General features: G+C 41.2%; 1 protein-coding gene across 8 annotated transcripts in view; it reads right to left on the minus strand.

Annotated features, from left to right (window-relative positions):
* The window catches only part of ALK (ALK receptor tyrosine kinase), a 309,718-nt gene that overhangs the window by 111,221 nt on the left and 171,652 nt on the right, over window positions 1-26,845 (minus strand). The gene's annotated exons all lie outside the window — the stretch shown is intronic.

Here is a 26,845-nt window from a genome sequence, read left to right on the forward strand (position 1 = left end):
ATTCAATCTATTTTCTTGTGATTACAAATGAGAATCTTTGCATGGATTTTAATACAGACAGAGGTCCTGAAGGAAACAGCATATAAACTCAGAGGAATGCAAAGAAAGGCAATGAGATCAGTCTGCTTGGTGAAGGACAAACTTCTTTCCAACTGAGTCATCTGGCACTTTTGCACTGGAATGTAACCCACAAAATGCAATGGGCATTTTAAATTAAGTTTTGCTTTTTTAAATCTGTGAAAATAGTAACCCAGATACTTATAGGAGGATTCTGTTGCTGACTATTCCAAAATGTGAATTTAATATGAACTTAGCATGGCTATTGCTATGCTAAGAAACTTGTCTACTCAAAAGGTCTGTTGGCCAAGTAGTGCTGTGACATGAGAAAGCACTGGTGTTTTGTTTTGTTTTTTTTTTTTAAGACAGAACAAACTATTTTATAATTGGCCACTTCTCCCCATCCAATAAACAGTTTTCAGTTTTTGTGAGAGCTCCGTACTGACATGATGTGGCTAACCACTTCAGTAAGAGACTATTACAATAGCAAATACAGTAGAGCTAGGCAATCTTCATTGAGGAATACGTTCATCTGGCACTCCTCTTTTCTTTTTGCTTCCCAGTTAAACTGTGTAAGATTAAAAATGCTTTCTTCCACCTCATGAGAAGTACATGGTTGGAGGCACTCCTGAGATGCTACAATTAGTAATTGTATCTGACATGTAGCATCAAAGCTGATGTGAAAAGAACAATAGCTCAGCATCTTTTTCTGATGCACAATGGCTCTTCAGTGTCATCTCTTCTTGTAGTCCTCTCCCTATTTGCCCATGAGCTTGATTACATTTCCTTTAATGAAGCTAACACTGCCAAAAAATGAGATTTCACTCTATGAAACCAGATTGCAATAAGTACTCATAGTATGTAAGCCTAGGCAACCCTAGCAACACTTAGCATTCATATAACCCATTACACCTTTAAATGCTTATACAGACTTCACAGCCCCTTAGCAAAGCCATCAAACACCTCATTTTTCAGGTGGATGAAAAGGAGGCACAGGAAGGTTATATGACTCAGTCATTCAATAAATAGATGGCAGAACTAAGATCAGAGATAAAAAATTGTGATACTTATTCCTATGTCCTAATCCACTGCATCATGCTGCTTCTGGTGATGGTAATTAAATTTCACGCTTCAGGGAGTAACTTAATTGTCTGTGAGGATCATAAAGAAATTCCATCCTTTCAACCCAATGTACATCACTGCATTTTTTTAATTTTTATTTAGTGTACCAAAAAGTAGTCTTAATTTTTTATTTAAATAGTTAAAGTGAAACATAATTTGATCTTAATTACAGTCAAATGTGGTCAAGGCTTCAGGAAGACAGGAGGCCTCTTCAAAGAGCAGAGTATAGTGGCAAGGTATTCTGAAATAACTCAGTTCTCAATAGCTGTGTCTGGGAGACCAATTAAATAAGAATTTTTACTTCTGCATTCAGCAATGATTTTTCACAACACACCTAAAGGAAAGTACAGATATTGTGTCTGTTCAACATCTGTACAGTGGAATAAACCCCTTGAAAGACTTTAGGTTCAAAGGCTGAAAGAGTGGATGAGAAGGAAGGTTTAACTTGAGAGAACAGCTGTGCTTAACTCTGAATCCTTTAGGGATATGCTGCAATTATCTAGTAGCTTTAATAACCTAGACTTCAAAATGAAGTATCAATATATCCAAAGAAAGATTAAGGGCTAGACGGAGTACTCTTTGGATTGTAAGGTTCAGAAGGGTTTATAGAATATCTACTCCAGACATTTCCAACCATTTCAAGAGAGTATCCAGCCTCTATAAGAGGCTCCTAAACCCCATTTATCAGTTCAAAACTCATAAAAAGATGTCAGGATCTAAAAATAAAAAATAAATTTAAAAAAAAAATTGGATTTCAGAGATTCACACACACACAAAAAAAGACTGGCAGATAATCCTCAGCAAATTCCACCTTTCCCATATCTTCAGTTATTTGCAGTGTTTGTTTGAAACACAGAGGTGGGCACATGAGTCAGAGAAGATTCTGCATGGAGTGTAGGGTGTGCCACATGCGGTGAAAAATAAGTAAATAAAAATGAAGCACATTGCAAGATAAACAGAAGTAAAATGTCTTTCATAAAGCTGTGCAATACAGATGTCTATATGTATGCAACATGAAAGGAAATTGCAGAGGTGAAGAAGAAAGATGTATTTCCTGACAAACAACTTCCTCCTCCAATTTAATTTGCTTCCCTCAAACAGACATTTGAAAGATATGACTCGTTAGGAAGGATCTGAATCAGGAAAGATGGGTGTTGGAATGCAGAAAGATTGTGTCTACTACTGCTTATATAGCAGGGATTGTAACAGTTACCGTTACTGGGCAGGAGAGAGGTTCTCTGAATTGTATGACTGAACTTTGAATGGGGAAAGCCCTTAACGAACAAAAAAGAGAGCAACTAAAGCAATCACCTAATGACTATATTCAAAGACATAGAATGTGCTTATCAGAGCAAATAGTACCTCAGAGGTTGGACAGACTGTACTGAAATTTCAGTTTTGAAGTGAAAGCATGAAAGTGTACACCATGAAAGTGTGCACAGCTTTCAATATTGCAGTAAGGACAGCAGTGCAATCATAGTCGATAACAATCTGCTCATTATGTTATCACATTTGGAATATCATAGAATCAAAGAATTATAGAATGGTTTGGCTTGGAAGGGACCTTAACGATCATCTAGTTCCAATCCCTCCATGCAACCTGGCCTTGAACACTTCCAGGGATGGGGCATCCACTACTTCTCTGGGTAACCTGGTCCAGAGCCTCACCACCCTCTGAGTAAAGAATTTTGTCCTATTATCTAATCTAAATCTACTCTCTTAGTTTAAAACCATTGCCCCTTGTCCTATCACTACACTCCATGATAAACAGTCCCCCCTCAGCTCTCCTGTAGGCCTCCTTTGGACATTGGAAACCTACTATAAGGTCTCACCAGAGCCTTCTCTTCTCCGGGCTGAACAACCCCAAATCCCTAAGCCTGTTTTCATAGGAGGTGCTCCAGCCATCTGATCATCTTTGTGACTCTCCTCTGAACTCTTTCTAATACTTCCATGTCCTTCTTGTGCTGGGGGCCCCAGAGCTGAATACAGTATTCCAGGTGGGATCTCATGAGAGTGAAGTAGAGGGGGAGAATCACCTCCCTCAAGCTGCTGGCCACACTTCTTTTGATGAAGGTCAGGATATGGTTGGCTTTCTGGGCTGCGAGCACACATTACAGGCTCATGTAGAGCTTCTTGTCAACCAGCACCCCCAGGTCCTTCTCAACAGGGTTCCTCTCAACCCATTCCCCGCCCAGCCTGTACTTGTGCTTGGGATTGCCCTGACACTGACGCAGGGCCTTGCACTTGGGCCTTGTTGAACGTCATGACGTTCCCACAGGCCCACCCCTCAAGCCTATCCAGGTCCCTCTAGATGGCATCCCTTCCCTACAGCATGTCAACTGCACCACTCAGCTTGGCGTCATCAGCAAACTTGCTGAGGGTGCACTCAATTTCACTGTCACATGTTACTGACAAAGATGTTAAACAGTACCAGACCCCTGAGGAATACCACCCATTACTGATCTACACCTGGAATATGTGAGAACAGTACCTGCTGTGCAGGCCCATATAGAAGAAACACTGCCTTTGGTCAAGACTAACTTTTGCCACACATGTTGAGACTGTCTGTCCCAAAGATCTGATCTCCTTTGTTTAATACTAGACATTTCCAAGAGAAAGAACCGCAAGAGGTGAAGATGAATGCCCTGATAGGAAGCCAAAAGTATCTGACCACAGCTGCCACTACCCAGAAAAACAAGTTTAAGCCACTGCCTGGGATAGCAACTTCAAAGAAGCTGGAGCACTGCGAGGTTTTATTTAGCATGGCATACATTTGCCTGTTAGTCTCAACGTTTGGCATGTAAACTTTCTCTTACCATAAAGAAGAAAAGCCTTGACAAGGAACATGACTAGAAAACAGACTCCACAAGATGTTCTAGTGAAATGTACCGGCTTCTCACAGCCAAATAAAAAGCATCTGCACAGCTGATATACTGTCAGCTCACCTACTGGAAACATAAACTGGGGAGCAACACCAACACTGTAACACCGTGTTACCTGACATTAATCATGTGTTTCGTGTCAAAGCAAGAGGATTTTTCCATGTGTTATTTTCTAGGACAGTTTCCTTGCTGTTCCTCCTGTTCTGCACATAATACAACCATAATCCAAAAGCTGCAGGATGACCTCCAAAACACTGTAAAATTTTTAGCCCTTTCTTTCTTACTTTTTCTTCCACATGAACTGAGTACATGCTTCAGAGTAGGATTTTGCCTCTTTCATGAAAATTTAGATTTAATGACTCTCAAAGTCTCTCAGTGACCTCCAATTTTCCTTAACAAATGTAACGAAAAAGCTCTCAGACTCCATATCTGGCAAGAAAAATCAATCCTGTTGAATAAAAACTAGCCTATGGATCACAGAAGCCCTTGAATCATAGAATCATTAAGGTTTAAAAAGACCTCCAAGATCAACTAGTCCAACCGTCCCCCTACGCACCAATGTCACCCCCTAAACCATGTCCCTAAGCACCACGTCCAACCGTTCCTTAAACACCCCCAGGGACGGTGACTCCACCACCTCCCTGGGCAACCCGTCCCAATGCCTGACTGCTCTTTCTGAGAAGAAATGTCTCCTCATTTCCAACCTGCCTCAGGATATAATGAACTCTGGTCACAAGGAAGTTAATGCTGCCTGAATCTGTAGGATATGCTGAGCTGAGCAGTGGGCTGGAAGGAAGATGCCATTAGGCAGAAACTGCATCAGAGCATTCAAGTGATTGTGTTTTAGTCAGTAACTCCATCTAAACCACTGCGCTACCCAATACATCCATGTTACCCACTGTCAGCTGAATCCTGGATTTGCCATTAGGCCATACAAGAATGACTTTCTCTCAATTCAGTGCATTCATCTGACATGCTGACAAAGTCTGCTTCCCTAAACAGCAATTCAGAAATGGGCAAAATACAAAGGTGAGGAAAAGCAATGGTTAAAGGAAGGTATACCAAGAAAGGCTACAGGTATACTTGAGACCTTCTGTTGGCTGCCTAAAGTCTTCAGGCTTCAACAAAGACTGCTACAGAAATTTAGCTCTTTGGCTGTGGTAAAAAGGCAAAAGAGAAATGTGGGGGCTGCAGAACAACCACAGGCCCAGGGCCTTACTGATTTTCTGAGGGCCGCTCCTAATGCTTTACTTATTTACATCACAATTCTTCAAAGCTCTTCTCTGCATGCAGTAATTTGTAAATGAGTACAGAATATAAAGATAATGACTTTCTGGTCTAATATTTTACATTCACTTGAAGTTTAAGTCATTGAGAATAACAGACAATTAGGAAGACTGGTCTTATAGGTAAAGTGAATTTAGTCCAAAGAGCTTTATGATCTAAGAGAAGTCTTTCACCTACCCCCTCCCTTTTTCTTCTCCTACTTTTAAAAGCCAAGAACACTAAAAGCCCTAACAAATTCTCTTCATTAGTACTTGTAGTAATTTTACCCTGCTGGGCAGCTGAACTCCACCACAATCACTCTCTCACTCCCCCTTCTCAAAGAAAAAAGGGGAAGAAAATATGATGGAAAAGGGCTCAAGGGTTGAGATGAAGACAGGAAGATCACTCACCAATTATCATCACAGGCAAAACAGACTAAGCATGGGGAGATTAATACATCTTATTGCCTATCACTAGCAGACCAGAGCAGTGAGAAACTAAAAGCAAACTAAAAACACCTTCCCTCCATCCACCCTCTTCTACCTCTTCCCCCCTGAGCAGTGCAGGGGAACGGGGAATGGTGGCTGCGGTCAGTCCATGACACTTCATTTCCGCTGCTCCTTCACAGTCACTCTCTGCCCCTGCTCCAACATTCAGGAGCTCCTGAAATGATCCTGTGTGGGCTTCCCACAGGCAGCAGCTCTTCAAGAACTGCCCCAATATGGGTCTGTACCATGGGGCCCATCCCCCAGGAGCAAACTGCTCCAGCACGGGTCCCCCATGGGCGGCAGCTCCCCCCAGACCCCCTGCTCCTGCGTGGGCTCCTCTCCACGGGCTGCAGCTCCGGCCCGGGGCCTGCTCCTGCGGGGGCTCTCCATGGGCCGCAGCCTCCTCCAGGCCACATCCACCTGCTCCACCGGGGGCTCCTCCACGGGCTGCAGCGTGGAGATCTGCTCCGTGTGGGACCCATGGGCTGCAGGGGGACAGCCTGCTCCACCAGGGGCCTCTCCACAGGCCGCAGGGGAACTGCTGCTGCGTGCCTGGAGCACCTCCTGCCCTCCTGCTGCACTCACCTTGGGTTCTGTAGGGCTGTTTCTCACTCCTCTCTCTCCCAGCTGCTTTTGCTCAGCGGTCTTTTCCCTTTCTTAAATCTGCTCTCACAGATGCCCAAGCAACATCACTCCCTGGCTCAGCTCTGGCCAGCAGCGGGTCCCTTTCTGAGCCAGCTGGAGCTGGCTCTGATCTGACATGGGGTAGTCTCTGGGCTCTGCTCACAGAGGCCACCCCTGCATCCCCCCTGCTACCAAGCCCTTGGCATGTAAACCCAATGCATCTAACATGTCTGTGTTTGAGATTCACTTCTAACAAAAGGCACAGAACATACAACAGATTTTCCAAGGTGAATGAATAAAGTACTTAAGAGAGCAGAGCAGCTGTTTCAATTACAGCATTAACAGCCAAAGCCCTAAGCACTCAGTACTTCTGGAAACTCAGTGGTGGGTAGGGAACAGAGCCATCTTTATAGACTATAATTAAAAGACCAACACGAATTGCGCATTCAGAAGAAACATGCAGCAAATGCTTTTAGTTGCAGTTGGTCATTTTCTGTTTCAGCCTTCCAGAATTTTGTTTTTGTTTTGCAATGTGAATGAACCCCTTTCATAGGATGTGAAGTACAAGCAACTCTAGCACTCCTATCCTGCTGCTTATATGTTTCTCAATTTTTACTTCACCAAAAAAAAACATTTAAACATCTTCTTCTCTTCTATTCTCCTCTCCTTTTACAGGGACAGGTTTGTATCCTGAGGGACTTAGTGGATGTAAAACGTTCATTTCCAAGCAAGCAATGTCCCTTGTAAATCATCAGTCCATTGCAATGAAAGAAACGGTCAACCTGAAATGGTATTACATTTCATGCCTGCTGATGTGAGCCACGTAAATTCAAGAACTTGTCTTAAAACTTGTTAGTCAAACGTCTAAGTTGTCAGGCAGCAATGATTATAAACAAAATAGTGGAGCTGGTTCAAAAACACACAAAGAGATTCTTCCCTGTTGTGGTTTAAACCAGCAGGCAGCTAAGCACCACACAGCTCACTCCCCTCCTGCCCCCCAGTGAGATGGGGGAGAGAATTGGAAAAAAAAGAAAAAACTCATGGGTTGACATAAAGACAGAAAAGAAAGGAAAAATAATAAGGATAAAAAATCTATAAAGCAAGTGATGCACAATGCAATTGGCTGACCAATGTCCGCCCAGTACCTGAGCAGTGACCAGGCACCTTGGCCAACGTGCCCAGTTTTATTGTTGAGCATGACTTCACACGGTATGGGGTATCGCTTTGGCCAGTCCCAGTCAGCTGTCCCCTCCCAGCTTCTTGTGAACCCCCAGCCTTCTCACTGGCAGGGCAGCACGAGAAGCTGAAAAGTCCTTGGCTCTGTGCAAGCACTGCTCTGCAACACTAAAACATCAGCATGTTATCAGCTTTATTCTCATCCTCAGTCCAAAGCACAGCACCACACCAGCTACTAGGAAGAAAATTAACTCTATCCCAGCCAAAACTGGGACACTCCCTTGAGCGAATTTCTGTTCAACCAGACACAATAGAGTGGACAAATAAAACAAATTCAATTTTACTAAATTCTGACTAAACAAAAAGTCAGTTTTATTTCCCTGACCATACTGATGCACCAGTATAATGCAGTTACTTGTGGAAAGAGACCTATGAACATTTTCACAGAGCACTATAGCATACTGATCCCCTGGGCTTGAATAGCAGGTGCCAGGGAAACATAACTCTGAAGTCCTCAACATACCACTAAATAAAGCTTCTTGATATCTTGTTGTTACGAAAGTGAGGAAGCAGAGATACAGCACAGGAATACACAACAAAAGACTCCGCTGAAGGCTGACACAAATTGTGGCCTGAGGTCAGAGTAGTGGATGTGGCAACCTCTCTGAGTACAGCACTTTCTAGGATAGATAGGGACGGCCCTCTTCTGCTAGAAGCTCTGAACTCAGTCCCCATAAGCATCCTACTTCACGTAACTCTGACATGATTTCTGCCAGTAGACGAAATATTTCTCAGTCTTACAATTACACAAAGACAAACAGCTTCCAGACACCTTGCTAAGTAGAAATTAGATTAATAGCTTATGTAATGTACGCATAATGGCAGACTGGAACATCTGTCATCTCACAGATGAGGCAAGGCTGTGAGAGGATTGTTTAGAAGAGAAGGTTCAAGTAGCATCTTATGAATATGTACAAATACTTTGCTTTGAGCAGAGGCATTGTGCTAGGTAATTTCCTGACATGCCTTTCAGCCTCAATCATTTTGTGATTCAGGTAGAAGGTGTTCCATTGGCTAAAGATCCCTGTCTTCACTGCTGTTTTCTTTAACAAAACATGCTGAATTACAGACACTCTTGGATCAATGATGCTGGAGGCTCAATGGAAGGCACATCTTCAATTTTTCTTTTCCAGCTATATACTGAGAACTTCAGTTGTATGAACCTAATCAGCACGGAAACAGGATACATGGATGAGAAAATGCGTATTATTAACAGCTTACTGAAGTAGTCTGTGCTTTACTCCTCTTGATGTAGGCCTTGAAAATGCAAAGAGTCAGAAAAGCACCAAGAGTTATTCCTGAAGTTTCTGTCAAATGCTTCAAATCTTGCTCCACTCTCAAATTCATTTCAAAGTCAAAGAACCATTTTCTTGTTAAAAGTGCAAAATTTAATAAGTATTAAGCAGCCTTTCCCTGGAGAGAAACCCTTCAGACCCTTTTAGACATCTGCTCTGTGCTTGTTTACCTTATACTTTGTTTTTTTGTTTTTCACTATTCTCTATTTGCAGAAGGGGAAGGAGAAAAGGTTATTTCTTCTTGTTGTTTTGTGCAAACACCAACATTCAAAACTCAAAAATGTGTACAAGTGTGTAAACGGGGCTCTGGAGAACACTGGTGAACATGGGCAAATCATATTAAGTCCAGAAAGACCATCTGTATAGTCAGTGAGAAGATAAAGAGAGGACAGTGGGCGAGCTGGATAACCATAGCACTGGTAAGCAAATGAATCAGTGTGTGCAAGAACATGTGGATTAGAGCAAAATGTATGCAAGAGCACTAGCTGCATCAGACGTGATGCACCAGAGGTAGCTAAGATTGTGACAGCATTCTCATTGTGGTTCTGATTTGTGGTTCAAACAAGATGAGGAAATGGGTGTTCTTTGAACACTTCTGGATGAAAATAACAGACAAGCACAAGCCAAACAAAAACGGTGTATTTAAATAGTTCAAGGCCAGTGTGGACTGACTTTTTATCTGAGAAAACTTCTTCCTTAGTCTTGTCTTGTTTCACTTTCCTTCAGCCCTTGGGATGTCAGCATGTAGCCATGAATCAAGAGCAAAGGAACACTCTGTGCACTATTTAGCATTCTCTAAAGGGCATGAGGCAATCTGTGAAACATTTCATGAAAAATCCATTGAAAAAAACAGAGTGATCTTTCTAGTGTTGAAAACCAAGCCGCACAAATTACAGTCCAGAGGAAACATCAGTTGCTGCTCTTTTGCTTTTTGCTTAGATAATCTTTATGAACAATACTGTACTTACAACCTTCACAGAAATATCTGTCAATATCAGAAAGAACATATACCTGAAACTTACAAGCATGAATCAGAAATCCTATCTAAAAATGCCTAAGAAAAAAAAAAATTACTAAGCGAAAAGGAGCCTTAATAGCGAATTTCAACATCATCACTTATTCTGGGAAAATGGGGGGAGGCGGGGAGTGGAGGAAAAGAAAAAAGGATGGAGACAAGGTGAAGACAGAAGATTAGGATATAGCCTCCTGAAATAAAGCAATCTGTAGAAGTGTGTAAGACTAGTGAAGTTCAGTTCATCTGAAGAGGGGGAAAAGGAAGTCCCATTACAGTGGAGAGACCAGAATACCACAGACTAACTAATGCCCCAGCTCTTGCTTGCTATTGTTCCCAGTCTTCTGTTCCTAGCTTTAAGTCATATGCTTTAACTCAGCCAAAAGCTGGTGGTGATCAAAAGCTGTTTGCTTCCAACAGCTTGTTAAATTCAAAGAGTGCAGCAGATTCAAAGCCTTCTCTCTACTCCTTTTTTACTTCTTTTATTTTATTTTATAGAAAAAAACAATACTGTCAAGTCTAGGTTACCAACATTGATACAGGTTTTTACCCTCTAAGGACAAACTGGGCTTGGACTACAGTTTCAGCCCTCTAAATTTTACTGAAAAAAACTGCTAAATATGAACAATACTATTTTAATTCATATGAACTACAAAATTAATGGCAGAGTTCAGTAATCCCTCATTTCTAAACTTAACCAAAAGAAAAGAAAAGAACTATATATGGGTTATGCATCAGCGATGGAGGCAAGGTGTCAACAGGAACATATGTACAGGGCCAGGGAAGTTAAAGTGTTAGTCAAATGAAGACAGGTAAAGCAAACAGAAAAGCAAAAAATCTAGAAACGTGAACAAATGACATGCAGAGACCTAACTTCAAGAGACATGGATGCTTTATTCATACTTATGTGATGTCTGATGAAGTACAGGAGATGAAGATTCATAGTCTCACCCTAACTATTCTTTCTCCATTTCAGGGTAAGGTTCTCTTAAAAAGCACACCATGCATCTGTACAAGCTGTGAAGACTAAATCTTTTTCTCACCTATAAAAATTATTCCTGTAGTTTACAGTTGAAACACATTGGCATTGCAGGAAGATGTTCCTAAATAAATGGAAGACAGTCTCCAAAGAGGATAGTTCCACTTAATGCAGAGCTAAAAATGTCACATGCATACTAAATGTCTGCAGTCTTTGGAGTCATGCCTAAAAAGTGATGAAAATGGGCATGGCTCTGCTTCTGAACAGGTTTAGGATTACCACCAGCTATGCTCTATTGTAACAAACCACCACAAGTGAGTGGGGAATGACAAACTTGGCATGTATTAGCATAAGCCTCCCTTGAAGGTTCAGACTCCTATTTAAACTCTTCTTTCTTATCTGAATATATTTACCTACCCTTAGCTCTGATCCAAAGAAAGTTTCTTGATTGGGCCTCTGGAGTGCTGTAACAGAATTCTTCTAAGCTGTTTTTCATATGGATATTTTTTTCATCTCTCTTCGGTTGCATAGAGCAGAGAACTACAGCTGAATCATTTATACTCAGCAGAGGTGGGTTTCTGTGGAATAATGTATGAAAGCAACAGGTGGCCAGAACACTACTTTTACATGTTTTTTCAGCTAAGTGTGCCAAGAAAGTAAGTGCCAGCGAACAACATACAGCAGCTGTATCCAGCACTTGTTAGACACTACAACTTGAAACATTAAGTTCAGCTGCTGGTAGTTTTTGCTGAACATACATTTGAAAAGTTTTCTTGTAACGAGCCTACCAATAAACCAGGGATTATGCTGGCTAATTACTAGGGAAAGGCCCTCAAAAGTACTACTCAACTTTGAAGTCTGGTATGGAATTAGAGGTGAAATCACCATTATGAATAGAATTTAGTCTTTCAAGAAAACATGCTAAAAGTATTAGTTGCAGACACATCCTTCTTTTCCAGGTAAGACAACGGGAAGTTGAGCTGAAGGCAGTGCAAGTGGCCCTCAAAGACTCTGGATGGAAGAAGGAATTTTCATCTTCCAAAGCACATGAAAACACGAGAAAATTCTGGGACAGAGAAAAACCCTAGTAAAGAGTTGGCATTGTTTTCCACCAGAACTTCTCTATTTAGAACTGTGTCACCCCAAACCAGAATGAGAAGCAGGTATTTTCAGTAAAAGAGAATGTCTAAGAAAAAAGAAAAAAAAAAAAGGAGCAACAAATCTCAGCTATGTAACAAACAAATACAATTAAAATTAAAATTACATGTCAGTGTGCATTATTTGGAAAGGCCCTTTGGATCATTTTGGATTCAAATGTGTACAAGCAATTAGATTTTTTTTTTAACCTTCTAAATATCAGCTGAATACATACAGGTATGTTGCTCATGAAAAGCCTCAGCATAATTTTACAGGAAACATTACACGAATCTTCCCCAAAGGGCAAAATATGGAACTGGCAAAATTTGTTTCAACTCTGGATTCCAGTAAATCAGAAGAAAATATTACTCTATATCCATAGTCTATTGCATCATAAACAATAGGAGTTCCTAATATTGTTATGGCAAGAGTCCCAATACAAGGCTGAGTATTACAAATTGCTTTTCTTAAAGTGGAACTAAGACAGAAAAAGAAAATATATGACCTGTGGAAGCAAGCATAATAAAGCCTTCGGACTATTCAGACTATTCATGGAGAAGGTTGCTGTCTCACTGGGGCTCAGATCAGGGGTGTTACCAATGACCTCTGGGCATAACACAGACTTCAGGCTATTACCCACTCCTCCTCATATTCAGACAGCTATCGACCACTACACCCAGAGCCCTTTCTGCCAGGCAGCTTTCCAGCCACTCATCTCCCATCCTGTAGCACTGCATGGGGTTGTTGTGCCCCAAGTGCAGGACCCGGCACTTGGCCTTGTTGAACTTCATGCAGTTGACCTCAGCCCATCGGTCCAGCGTATCCAGATCCCTCTGCAGAGCCTTCCTGCCCTTGAGCAGATCAACACTCACTCCTAACTTGGTGTCATCTGTAAACTTACTGAGGGTGCACTTGATCCCCTCATCCAGATCATTGAGAAAGATACTGAAGAGAACTGGTGCCAATACTGAGCCCTGTAGGACTCCACTAGTGACTGGCCTCCAACTGGATTTAACTCCGTTCACCATGACTCTTTGGGCCCACCTACCCAGCCAGTTTTTTTTACCCAGAGAAGCATATATCCATCCAAGCCATGAGCAGTCAGTTTCTTCAGAAGAATGCTGTGGGAAATGGTAATTTATTAAAAGGTTTATTAAGTCTACGTAGACAACATCCACAACCTTTTCCTCATCCACTAAGCACGTCACCTTGTCATGGAATCATAGAAGGAGATCAGGTTTGCCAAGCAGGACCTGCCTTTCGTAAACCTATACTGACTGGGCCTGATCACCTGGTTGTCCTGTAAGTGCTGCATGATGACACTCAAGATAATCTGCTCCATGAGCTTCCCTGGCACTGAGGTCAGACCGACAGGCCTGTAGTTTCCCAGATCCTCTTTCTGGTCCTTTGTGTAGATGGGCATTACATTTGCTAGCTGCCGGTCCACTGGTACCTCCCCGGATAGCCAGGACTGCTGATAATGATGGAAAGCAGCTCAGTGAGCACTTCCGCCTGCTCCCTCAGTACCCTTGGGTGGATCCCATCTGGCCCCATACACTTGTGTACATCTAAGTGGAGAAGCAGGTTGCTAACCATTTCCGCGTGGATTATGAGGACTTCATTCTGCTCCCTGCCCCTAGCTACCAGTTCAGGGGACTGAGCACCCAGAGAAGAGCTGGAAACAATTTGAAAGGAGAAATTAATTTGCAAAGCTTCAAGAAAGCTTTATGTGTAAGCTCTCAGTCTACTTCCATCCTTTTTTATCTTTGCTGTGTTGAACTGATGAGTCTTCAGAACACTTACATACTAGTGTCAGTACTACAAATATTTGCTCAATGTCCACTGCTCTGCTCCAGCTATTACTTTAACAGTAGCTTTTTATTAAGAAGCAGAAAGTAAGGTCAATACCCAACATCCCTTTATTCCTTGACCTGTCCGCTTGTGCTGCAAACAGGAGTGCCAAGTAATGTCGGGTGTAAGGAAGAATGCTATGACCTGGGCAGTAAGCACAGGCTTCTCAAAATAGGCACTGAGGCTTGGTTGAACTTCACCCCAAATTAAGTCAGGGTTGAACACACTTGCTTCACTGGGACAAGAGTCAACAAGTGTTTATACTTCTGAAAGTCCCACCTAGGTTCATCAAGAGTTATACCAAGTTCACCAACTCATTTCATAACAAACTGAGGACCTTCTGGACAAAAATAATTTTTAATCTGTGCACATGATCAAGTGTTCAAAATATTTTTTTCTTTCTTTTCTTTTTGTTTTTCTTTTTCTCCCACATAAACAATACAGCATTTCAATTTTGTGTTTAACTTCTGGTCCCTCCGACCTAGTCCACCAGGGAACAGCACGCTACCTGATCCCGAACTTCACTAAAATGCCCATGATCAACCAAAACAATCCATTAGCTTCAGTATCTCATATACCTATATGGCACTTGAGCGTCCACCCACACACCAGAAAACCAACATTAGTCAACACCCATCTTTGACATCTTCTATATTCCTTAAGATAATAAGGGATATAATAAGATAATTTTCAAACTATGACTTATAGTAGCAGTATTTTGGAGTTCTGTGATTTATGCACTTAACAATCATCATCAGAAGATCCAGGCCACAGCACAAAGTTGTTGCCCAGAGAAATACCACATGTGATGTCACGCAGTGTGGCTGAAAGAGCAAACACTCCCAGGACATAATTAGCTCTAATTGAGAGATAATGTCTTAACCTTTATCTGACACTAGCATGCACTTTCTTTTAAATCTTTTCTGTGAGCAATCCCCTCACAGGTAATACAGAGCCAGGCCTGTAAACACCTCTCTCCAACAGATTTTGTTAAAATTAAATAAGGTACTTGCTGGGTGCATTTCCTTCTGTAAGCTCTGGCTTCAAAAAGCCTTTTGTTGTTAATCAGAACTGATTAGCAGTCTCTTTGTTGGTAATTTCTGTATCATGCTGCAAACCACAACTCTGGGAGACATACACAGTTCCAGTAAAGGGCATGACCATAATCCTGGTTTCTGATCCATTTGGATCTTTGGTGCCACAGGAGTTAGTTAACGCTCACAGTACTGTAATTAGACAGAATGAAAGCATATTTTGTCTCGTTACAAAGGAGCAGAACATGTCTTTCTGCAACACTTTTGTCTTGCTTAAATCCTTAGGGATTCCTGTCCTAAATTCCTGCCCTGAAAACAGGAATTTTATAGTGTCAGTATCAAACCCAGTTTGTGAGTGAATATGCTGGCAAACCCAGCTCTCAAAGCCATTGACTGGATGACGCTTCTCTACTCTTTTAAGGTTTTGATTACTTCATGAAATTTTTACATCCTTTCTTCCCTCGAATAAAGGAATTCATTCCTCAGAATGGTATGTGTTGAGGAATTCTTTACAAAGTCATTTATCTCTCCAGGGAGACTTGTTTCCCTCCAATAAACGTGTACAGTTGCCTTTATTTTCAATCTTTAGAATGAAAAAAGGTACTGAGAAATTCATTGCAGAAAGTGTGTTGTGGTTTTAACAGCAAAATCTCCCACAGTACAGTAAGAATATAATACAGAAAAATGAAGTGTTTGTCATTAGATTTTTAGATTATTGTGAGCAAGATGACGGGACTGTATGTTTACTGTCTTTTCCCAAATCTGCTAGAACTCATAAAGCTAAACAATCAATTAGTATTTTACTTTCTACCTAGGTGCCCTGGTTTCGGTTAGGATAGAGTCAATTTTACTCCTAGAATTTGGTGCTGCATTTTGGATTGGGGATGAGAATAATGTTGATAACATGCTGATGTTTTAGTTATTGCAGAACAATGCTTACACTGAGTCAAGGACTTTTCAGCTTCTCGTATCGCCCTGCCAGGCTGGGGGTGCACAAGAAGCTGGGAGGGACAGAACCAGAACAACTGACCAAGACTGGCCAAAGGGATATTCCATACCATGTGATATCATTCACCATATTCATGCTGAACGATAAATATGGGGTGGCTGGCTGGGGGTGGGAGGGGGGACACCACTGCTTGGGGACAGGCTGGGCATTGGTCAGCAGGTGGTGAGCAAGTGCATTGTGCATCACTTGCTTTGTACATATAATTATTACTATCATCATTATTATTTTTTTTCTTTCTTTTCCATCCTATTAAACTGTCTTCATCTCAACCCATATGAGCTTTTACTTTTGTTTTCCCCCAAAAAAATTCTCTCCCATGGAGGGAGTGGGGGGTATGAGCAAACGTCTGTTTGGTGCTTAGCTGCCTGCTGGGTTAAATCACAACACAAGGAATGGCTGGAAAAATGCATCAATCAAAATAAATATCTAAGAGAGGTTACCCTAGAAGAAAAGACCATGTTTGCAAATAAATCCTTAGATTAATATAGCTACCGGATGCATTTCTACTTACTGCTTGGAAATCTGGTAGCTCTGTCTTAGGAAAAAAACATCCAGATGAAAAGCAAGATTAACACTAATTACAAAAAGCTCTAATTCATCATTCTGCTTTTTTGTAACCTTGAACAAGATTTCACTGAGCTGGTAGTGGGGAAACTGTTTTGTTCATGTGCCTTTCAACACAGGCATAGACTGAAGCTTTGGTCTGCTGTCAGGTCTGTTCCATGCAACTACATTGATGCTGCTTGGATTTTCTACAGCTCTGATAAGAAGTGTTTTTCAAAAAACTTCCTTGCCCAAAATAAAACTCTAAAATATTCCACTGGCTACTGCTAAGAACAGTCTGATTGAGAAGAAAAGGACCTTAACTGAAAAATCCCTTTTTCAGTTTAGAAGGTTACAGGCCAAAATCCCCATCTTACTCACCAGCATAAGGGCATTCCAAAATGTACCTCTCTGTGGTATCTGCTTCATCTTACGTATCAGTTTATGTACCATTTTATCATGTACCATCTTACTATCAGATTATGTATCATTTTATGTATCAGATTAAACATTAAACATGTAGAAAGCAAACAAGAGGGTAAGAAAGGCTCTGCTGATTGTCTTCACCTGGAAGACACCAACCCCTGGTTCAGTGAGCATTTAATGTTGGTTATTCAGATGGATGCTGCTGCCAGGAGAAATTAAAGCTGTAATTCCAACACATCCTGGCATTATCTGTGAGACCTTCTCTAACACAGAAGAAAACGTTTGCCCCATCAAACTGCACAGATTGTAACTTAAGAAAATGCTACTAGTTGTCAGAAGCGGTTCTTTCTTCCTTAATTTCTTTCTCATCTTCAGCATTTTTCTTCTCTTTCCCCCATGTGGATGATGTAGAAGGAAGTGGATCAGCACTTCAATAGGATCAGGCAATAAAATTGTATTCAACTTTTTTTTTTTTTAATTAAAAGATAATTACAACATTGCCTTTGCCAATGCTCTTTTTACAACATTCAAAAGGTTAAAAGCAAAAGAAAAGTTTGTTCACTGACTCATCTCTGTGAGCAACAGAGAAACTACAGAAGATTTGTATTCAGGGTTTTTGTTTTCTTTCTTACTTCTCTCTCATCTGTCTTTCACTGTAGGAAGAGGAAGCCTTCCCCTGTGCTGGAAGGCTCATTAGCTGCTAGGTTATGACTTCATGAAAGCTCTAACCTTGCTGTGCAAGCAGCCCTGAGGGAACATTAAGTCAGGAAGACACAAGGTTTATTTTCAACTCCCAAGAAACAAGGTTTAAGGAAGAAAACAAACAAACAAACAAGCCACGGTGCAAAAGCTGTCTTGCCATTCATCTGCAGGCTCAAGAAGCTGCAGCTGTGACAACTATCTGGAGATAGTCTTCCTCCCAGATCAAAAGAGAAAAAAATAAAGATTTGTTTTTATCTTTCTCTTACCTAAGAAGTACAATCTTATTCCATACTTTAGAAAGTGGCATGAGAGACTAATGGGGAACTGAAATCCCCTTTAAAAATAGTTCGCATAAGCAACATGATTTCTGTGCTCAACACATTTAAAACAGAGCTAATCTAGCACCAGTACAATCTCTGGGTGCTGCTGGGTGACACATAGCGAAGGCAGAGGAGGCTGAGCAGATCAGGAGGGAGTTTCTGTTAGTGCAGCAATGGCAAGATGGCCCAGGGTCCAAAATGTCCCTGGAGGGGAGGCTCCTTCAAGCACCATCATCTGTAGGCAAACCCAGGGAGGCCCTGGGAAAGAGCAACTCCCAGAAGAGCCCTGGCTTGCCTTGGCAGTGTTTCTCCCTGCAGCATCTCAGAATTTGCCTGGTATAGAGATAATATCAAATGCTTGCTCTCCTTTCATTTTGCACCCAATTACAGTCCTGTAGCTCTGAAGAGGGAATCCCCCGCATTTTGTTACAGTTCTCTTTCTAATGTCCTTTCCTCAAGTATCCCAGATTACTGTGCAGATGGAGGTAGAATGAGGAGACACTGTATGGTGTCTGTAAAGCCGAGACTGATGACTTTAATCTGCTTCAGGGCTTTTAAATGGCACTCATTATTTCAGCGTTTGCCCGAGCCTATATTACTTTCTCATGGTTCTTGCTGTCCTCTCCTGAAAATAATGCAGGACAATTTCAAGCATTCATTCTTCTGGGGTTCACATAATATGCCTTGAGCAAGTCTGCAATGAAAGCCTAATGTTGCTCTGTACATGATATATATAAAATATTTTATTTATATTTAGATATATAAACTATATATAAACTATATCACTACTATAAACTACCTATCACTAAACATTCATTGGAACCACGCTGATGGCAGGGGTAAGAGCAGGAGTTGGCCTGTTAGTACCCCAGCACTTGTTTCCAACCAATTAAGAAAAAAAAAAAAGAAAAACATCAGTAGCTTAAAATACACCACAGGTACAGGTTTAAAACAGAGACTTCTGAGAAGTAGATAAACCTTTTCAAATGCCCAAGTTTGCAAAATGGAGATGGAATTATTATTATTATTATCATTACCATTATTATTATTATCATTATTTGAGCAGCTGTTCCAAATCCTAGCTCAGAGTTCTTCAATTTTTGGTCACAGAAGGAACCAGATATCCAAAAATATAACTTCCCTTTCTCTTGAAAAAAGTTTTTCACAAACTCTGAACTACCAAATACAGGGTAGAACTTGCACTGAAGTTTCTTACCCATTCTTACCCATTTGATCAGACCCTGTCTGGCTCTCTTTACCAGTGGCAGGTCACAGTTAATATTAATATATGGTTTTCTCTCCCATCATCAGCTGGCAAGAACAAATACACTGCTAACAGAGTTCAGGAACAACCAGGCATAAAGGACCCATGAAGAGACAGAATTAAAACACTTCAATTTGTTAGAGACTTAAGCAGCAGCTATATAATCCTGAGTCACTGGAGAATTGTAGCTTCAAGGGCCTCTCCTTCTGGTTCTTTCCCCTTCCTTAGCTGGACTGAAAAGACTTAAGAAATACAGAATATGGGATATTTTGATGCCACCCAACAGATTTACTGGTCATTTAATGACAGTACTAAGATACTTTAAAATAATGTATTTGCTCTAGGCTGGGCACATCTTATGCCAGTAAGGCTTGGTAGGTCATTTTAAAGTAGGATAAAATCCAGAATATAGAGCAGGAATCCAACTTTTAACCAGATTCAGATTCTTTGCCTAAAAAACTGCATGCCTCAATGGTACAAATTGAATTTTCAGTTACAAATATTATGCCTGGATTTTGACAGTCAAACTCAAAAATAACTCCAAGACTGCTCTGAAGTTTCTGAAATAACTTGGACCCTGTTCCTGAAAAATCTTAAGACGTGATTATTAAGCACTCCATGAAAAGAAATTCAATTGATATTAATAGGTCATGACTTCACAGTAGTCATAACAGTAAATCAAATAATCATATAATCATAGAATAGAATCACTTAGGTGGAAAAGACCTCAAAGATTATCAAGTCCGACCATTAACCTAGCACTGTGAAGACTGCCACTAAACCATGTCTGTAAGCACCACATCTACATGTCTTTTAAATACCTCCAGGGATGGTGACTCAATTACTTCCCTGGGCAGCCTGTTCCAATGCTGCACAACCATTTCAGTGAAATATTTTTTCCTAATATCCAAACTAAACCTCCCCTAGCACAACTTGAGGCCATTTCCCCTCATCTTATCACTTGGCACCTGGGAGAAGAGCCTGACCCCACCTTGCTACAGCCTCCTTTAAGGTAATTCTGTAGTGTGATAAGGTCTCCCCTGAGCCTCCCTTTCTCTAGGCTCAATAACCCCAGCTCCCTCAGCCGCTCCTCATAAGACTTGCGCTCCAGACCCCTCACCAGCTTCGTAGCCCTTCTCTGGACGCACTTGAGCACCCTGATGTCCTTCTTGTAGCGAGGGGCCCAAAACTGAACACAGTACTTGAGGTGTGGCCTCACCAGAGCCCAATACAGAGGGACAATCACTTCCCTATCTTGCTGGTCAAGACCTTTCTGATACAAGTCAAGACACTGTTGGCCTTCTTGGCCACCTGAGCACACTGCTGGCTCATATTCAGCCAGCTATTGACCAAGACCCTGACTGCTATTTAAGAGATTTACATGATCACACCTTGTTTAGTACTAATTTCTAGGAAAGAAAAACTACACCAAAGAGGTAAGCTACTTTCCGATAGAGTATTTTATTTATGGAAGAGTTAAAGAATTAAGTGTTATTCTCTTGAGAGTATTATACACCTGCATATGGTAGTCAAATGACTATCTCCAATTTTCATCAGCGTTACTGAGAGCAAAGGGTACATAACACACAGCAGGAATGGTCGTAAGTTTCTGTCTCTTTAATAAACCTGTTAACAATAAATTGGGCTTGACCAAAAGCATAATAATGCATTTCTTATTGATGAGATTTTGAAATGTTTACTCCGTGATCTCCAAGGAGCCATTAAAATTACTGCTGTTGCAGGTCTTGTTAAACTCTGGTCTAGTTCAGTAAAGTGTATCATTGTGTGTATGGGGAGAGTTACACCTCTCTGAAAGTCATTTATGCCTTAGTGATAATTAAATGCATATTGTACCTTAAAGTTAGAGCACCAGGAAGCTTTTGTTTATTGACCTACTTTAATTAGAAGGCAGTTTACATATTTCTCAGCCTGTTTCACTGTCTTAACTATGTTGGTGAAAAATTTAAAGATGGTTAAAATTTCTCAGCCTATTTTTTTACTGTGTTTAAATTACTTTTTATAAATACTACAAAGTATCACATCACTACAGAACCAGAACCTTTCCCTTGCAGGTCGACTTGGTTTCTACTTCCAGTTCTCTTCAAGGCACGCCCCATAATCCACATGTTTTAGAGAAGTGCACTACATGCTAAATAGTCACTGCAAACCAGTGGAATGCCAGGAAAAGAACAGAAGAAAAAATGTTAAGGTTTTGTTCCTACCAGGCTCCCTCTGTTAACTGGTGACTGAGTGAGCTCTATATAGTCTCTGACTCAGCAATTTGGATCATCAGGATTTTTTGGAAAATTTAAGTTTTTTTAATTCTTAATAGGATACAGTTACATTAAATGAAAGAGGAAGGTGAAGAAAACATGGGGGTATGCATACAAACATGTAATAAGAAAGCATGAAGGAATTATTTTTCTCCATCACCCTTGCAGGTTAGCATGGATAACAGCAGTTTCCTGTCCTCCCCTCCAGGCTGGGGACTTTGTTCACATTAGCATGACTTGATTCACATCATCCCCTCTTCATCTTCTTTGCATAGAAAATATTTATCTCAAAAACCATAAAAATACATTTTTGGAATGCTTTTCTGAGCAGCTGCTTGGGGCTCATGACCATAAGAAAGCAGCACAAAGCTGTTGAAATTACAGTCCAAATTAGATACGAACTTGACTTTAGCTCCTGAGATGTATACAAATACAGCCTATACATTTAGCAGAATGCAATTCAGGTAGGAGAAGGCTACAATCAGTCAAGGAAGCAGCCCCATACTGACAGGATCTGGCTACAGCAGGAAAGCATGGGAAAGACGTGAAATATTGCACATTGTACTTTATGCTGACCACAGATAGCTGACCTATCATTTTGAGACCACCAAAGCTTAGCACCACGGAGAGCTGTACTCACTTCTCTGCGCTGCCGTGGTACACTTCTAAACTACAAAGATAGCTGCTTTGTACTGAATGCAGTCAGTGGATTGTAGGAAGTCTGAAAAGAAAGATGCTGTGTGATACCTTTGGTTTAATCAGACCTGCTTGACAGTTCTTTCAATTCAGCTTTAACTGAGTATGGATTCAAAGGGCCAGAAGTCTGATCTGAATACAAACTGAAATGCAATCAAAGGCAAGACATGGCACTGTATTAGGGCATTCCTCCTCCTCCTCCACATTACGCCAGACCTCTGGGATTGAGATCCAGAAAGTTCACAACTTTCATTAAGTTTATAGGCATGTACTCCCATTTGTGCATCACTAAACATAGGAATAAAGCAGACCTTACTGAAGCTGCTCATAAGGTCTTGCCAGATGCAATCCCGTGTCTACAGCAGCAGAGATAAAATGCTGTGCTGCACAGTGGCAATGACATCGGGTACAATGCTTGAACACCATGTTCAGCTGTACAGGGAGCAGTCAACTGAGCAGTTAAAGGATAAGAACATTGCTTTGCTGATCACTTCATGCACTTAATGCATTTGCTCTTCCATCAGGAGGGTACAAGCAACTGAGTCAGTACTAAGTACTGGTGTTTGCTGTTATGATAAGGAGAGAATGTACTTCTTGATTGCATTATAGATTTCAGCCAGGCTTTCAAATGTGGAAGCCTGATTTGTATCCGAAACAGACCCATGGGCTATAACCAAGACAGACTCCTGAGTGTAAAAATGAGCTACTGACTAGCACTGTCTGTGCACAGCAACACAGTCATCTACACGTGCAAAATGCTCTGTCTTACCAGCTCTTGTGAGTTCATTACAAACCATGCAATGCCTGATGTCTTTCTCAATGTCAGCTGTTTATCTATAAAGTTTCCAGTCTTCATTGTTTAGGGGAAAAAAAAGTTTTAAAAACTGTGAGGTGAAGTTTTAAAAGCCAGAGGCAAATTTGCCAACTGTATTATTTTCAAGCCAGAAATGCACGATTTATGAATATTAAGGAGTGGAAACAAAACTCGCAAAAAGAAATGAGAAATCACAGAATCACAGTATCACAGAATGGTTTAGGTTGGAAGGGGCCTTTGGAGATCATGTGGTCCAACCCCCCTGCACAGGCAGGAACACCTAGAGCAGGCTGCCAAGGACCACGTCCAGATGGCTTTTGAACATCTCTAAGGAGGGAGACTCCACAGCCTCTGTGGGCAACCTGTGCCAGTGCTCTGTCACTTGCACAGTAGAGAAGTGCTTCCTGATGTTTAGAAGGAACCTCTTGTGTTCCAGTTTGTGCCCATTGCCTCTTGTCCTGGCATTCCTGGCACCATGGAAAAGAGCCTGGCTCCATCTTCTTTGCACCCTCCCTTCAGGTATTTACACACATTGGTAAGTTCCCCCCTGAGCCTCCTCCTCTCCAGGCTGAACAGGCCCAGCTTTCTCAGCCTCTCCTCACAGGAGAGGTGCTTGATCATCTTGGTAAATTTAGTAAGAAAGCACACGTTTTATAAAGCTCGTAGCTTAACTATTAGTACTAGGTACACAAAATAAAGAATTTCGGTAGAAAATCACATCTAAAATAAGAACCCAGAGCCTCACTCTCCTTTGATAAACATTATAAATTGCAGATATTTTAATGCAACCTGAGAGTTAACCTCTAACACAAGCAGGTATTAGTTACAGATGCTTGGGCAGCTCCCACCCCTCCTTCTTCCAGAGCTGCAAATTGAAATTTACTAGTGAAGCGAGTGAACAATTATATACTTCTCCACAATTCACAGAGTGTGAATGAACTTTGCTTTCATTTAATGGCCCAATTTTTATCATTTCTATTACAATGCAAGAAGGAAGAAGACCAGAACTGTGCCCAACTGAACCCCTTGAAAAGATCCTTTTAGCAGAACTAGTGCCAAGGCTGCTGATTTACAGCCCTAGAGCACTTGTAGATTAAAGCATTTCCCCAACACTTCTAAGTAAAAAGAAGGAAAGAAAAAGCGTGACTAAATCAAGCCAGACAATCCCTGAAGCATGGCTGGCAAGGCTGAAGTCCTGTCTGTAGGGGCAACAAGACCACTGGCATGCTGGTAGTTACTCAGCAAAGTTTGCTTGTATTTGATGTGACTGCCTTAAACTTATTTTTGAAGGTAACTGAGGCTAGAGAAAGCGTTCATCTCCTACAAATATCTCCCCTTAAATGGCAGTTTTTTTCAGAGCATTTTCCTCAGATATGCCGTATGGTTCTTAATTCAATTGCACATCATAGGATCGTGCTGGATGAAGAATACCAGGATTCCAGAAGGCAGTAAGGGAGAAAACATTTATCCCCAACAGACCAAGCTGTTGAGGATTTGATAAAACACAACTCTCATTCCTTTTTCCTCCATACTGACGTGCTGACCTGATGGGTATTTTCTCCCATGTCTGCATCCTCACAGAATCTCTTCTTGATAGAATTGCAGTATATGCGGTGGGAAGGAACATAAACACAGACCCAACGACAGAGGTATACCACTGAAGCTGATCAATAACAGTACAGAGTTTCTGTAGGTGTTTTTTGTTTGTTTGCTTGCTTGTTGGTTTCAAAAAACAAAGCCGATCTCTCACTGGAGTGGCACAGAAAGCAAAGAAACTGGTCCTTCCCTTTCCTGCAGCACAGTCTGTTTCTGAATCAGAGAGTTTGTGTGATTCCCAGCCAAGAGGTGTCACAGACCATGTACTACAACTGCAACAGTCCTGAGCTGCAGTTTCGGATAATGAGCACACCGATGCATCCAGATGTGCACTAGTGCACAAGAGCTTCATCCACCCTGTAATGCTGTCAAAGCATGTGCTCATTTGCACACATTTGCAAGCCCTTGCTGCAAAGTCCTGTCCCCCGCACTTGGATTTGCTAATGAGACTCGGTCCCATGCTACGTGACTCCACGGCATTCAGACCCCAAATGGACTGAGGCCCATCAGCCCCGAGCAGGGACAGCACTGACACACACAGCAGCTACCACCAGTACAGGAGCCTGGACCTTCTGCTTGGTTCCTATGGAGTTCTGGGTTAAAATAGAGGACCATGAAGACACTCAACAGGGGACAGGATGAGTGAAGTGTAAAAATGAAAATCAACCTTGGCACCAATTTTTGCAGTAAATCTCAATGGTACTAATTACTTCCATTTCATGTGCAGTTTGACTCATCCAGGATAAATGGTTAGCTGTAACAGAAATGCAAGGAGCCCTGACCTTCCACTCTCCCTCGACTTTCCATACCACTGTAAAAGGTGCAGGTAAGGGAAAGGGTGCTAGGGAAGTTGGACGTGAGATTGCCAATGCAGTAGTTTAATGTTTATGGAAACAGTCCTTGCATGTGAAATTCACTTGATTACACAGGTTTCATTTCATTGAGAATGTTGGCATTTCGCAAATATTATCTCTAAAACTTATTAGATCAGGAAAACAGCAAATTATTGTTAATTATGTTCTCCTGAAAATATAATCATCAGACTTAAATTTCTGAATCTTCCATATAATCAAAGTGTAGAAACAATAATAAAAATCTCCTTCTCATTAAACTGAGAAGCCTTTCCTGATTTCAGAAACGCTAGAATTTAAGGATACAATAAAACTTAACAACATGAAATGTTAACATGAAATTGACAAAATTAAACTTACTGTTTTTATAACTTAAGTAGGAGAAAATAAAGTTACACTGGGCTCTGGAAAGTGCAGTGTATGTATTTCTTCTCGTGTATCACCTGAATATTAAATGTGCCAGATCATTGATTTCACTAGTTATGCAGCCTGCCTCTAGCATACAGACACTACACAATACTTGGGATGAGATAAAATACAGCAGTCCTGTAACACAGTAAGTAATTGTTACAACATGATAAACTGAGAAGAGATCAATACTTTCTGACCTCTGCAAGCTATTAGTTTAAACTCCCTCCACTTATTCTCTTCCCAGGTACTGGAGCAACATAAACTCAATGAACTCATAGAAATAAAGAAATTCACTTTTGAATACCGATTTGCTAAGTATAATATAAACCAAATACAAACTATCCTAAGCTACAACTTGCAGCTTCAGATGAGACCTAACTTTTCTGAAAGCTCACAGGAAATCCAACTCTGAAAAACAGTTTGAGACTCATCATGAGCAGAACACAGCTGAGGAAACAAAACAGAACTTCAGCTAAAATGAGAACATGAGAATCAAAGATCTGGGTTCAATTTGCAGATAACAGAATCATAAAAATGTTGGTTGGAAGTACTCTTGTCGTAGAGACTCCAAGAGAATGTGCACCATGCCCTTTCCAGGGATGGGAATGGGGTTGATGGATTCTCCAGATCCTCTAAATTCTTGCCTTTCCAAAAACCTGGCATAACGCTTTGTTTTCAGTCATCAGGAAGATCCATACGTCCTTCTCTATTACCCATTTTTTTTCATAGACATCAGCCTCATGAACACACAGCACTACTCTTTCAGAACCCCTGGGCACATCTAGCTCCATGGATTTGAATACATGCACCTTTTGTAAGCAGTCCTGGGCTTGCTGCTCCCTGGATGTTGCCTGCATTTCTTTCTAAACTGTACCAATATTCTCAGAGGTCTGGGAGTACGCTTTGGTTGTGAAGACTAGAGGCAAGAAAAATATCTTTTGCATTTCCTTTCACCAA

The sequence above is a fragment of the Anser brachyrhynchus genome (genome assembly GCF_964034855.1).
Source record: "Anser brachyrhynchus genome assembly, chromosome: 3".
In the NCBI taxonomy this organism is placed as follows: Eukaryota; Metazoa; Chordata; class Aves; order Anseriformes; family Anatidae; genus Anser; species Anser brachyrhynchus.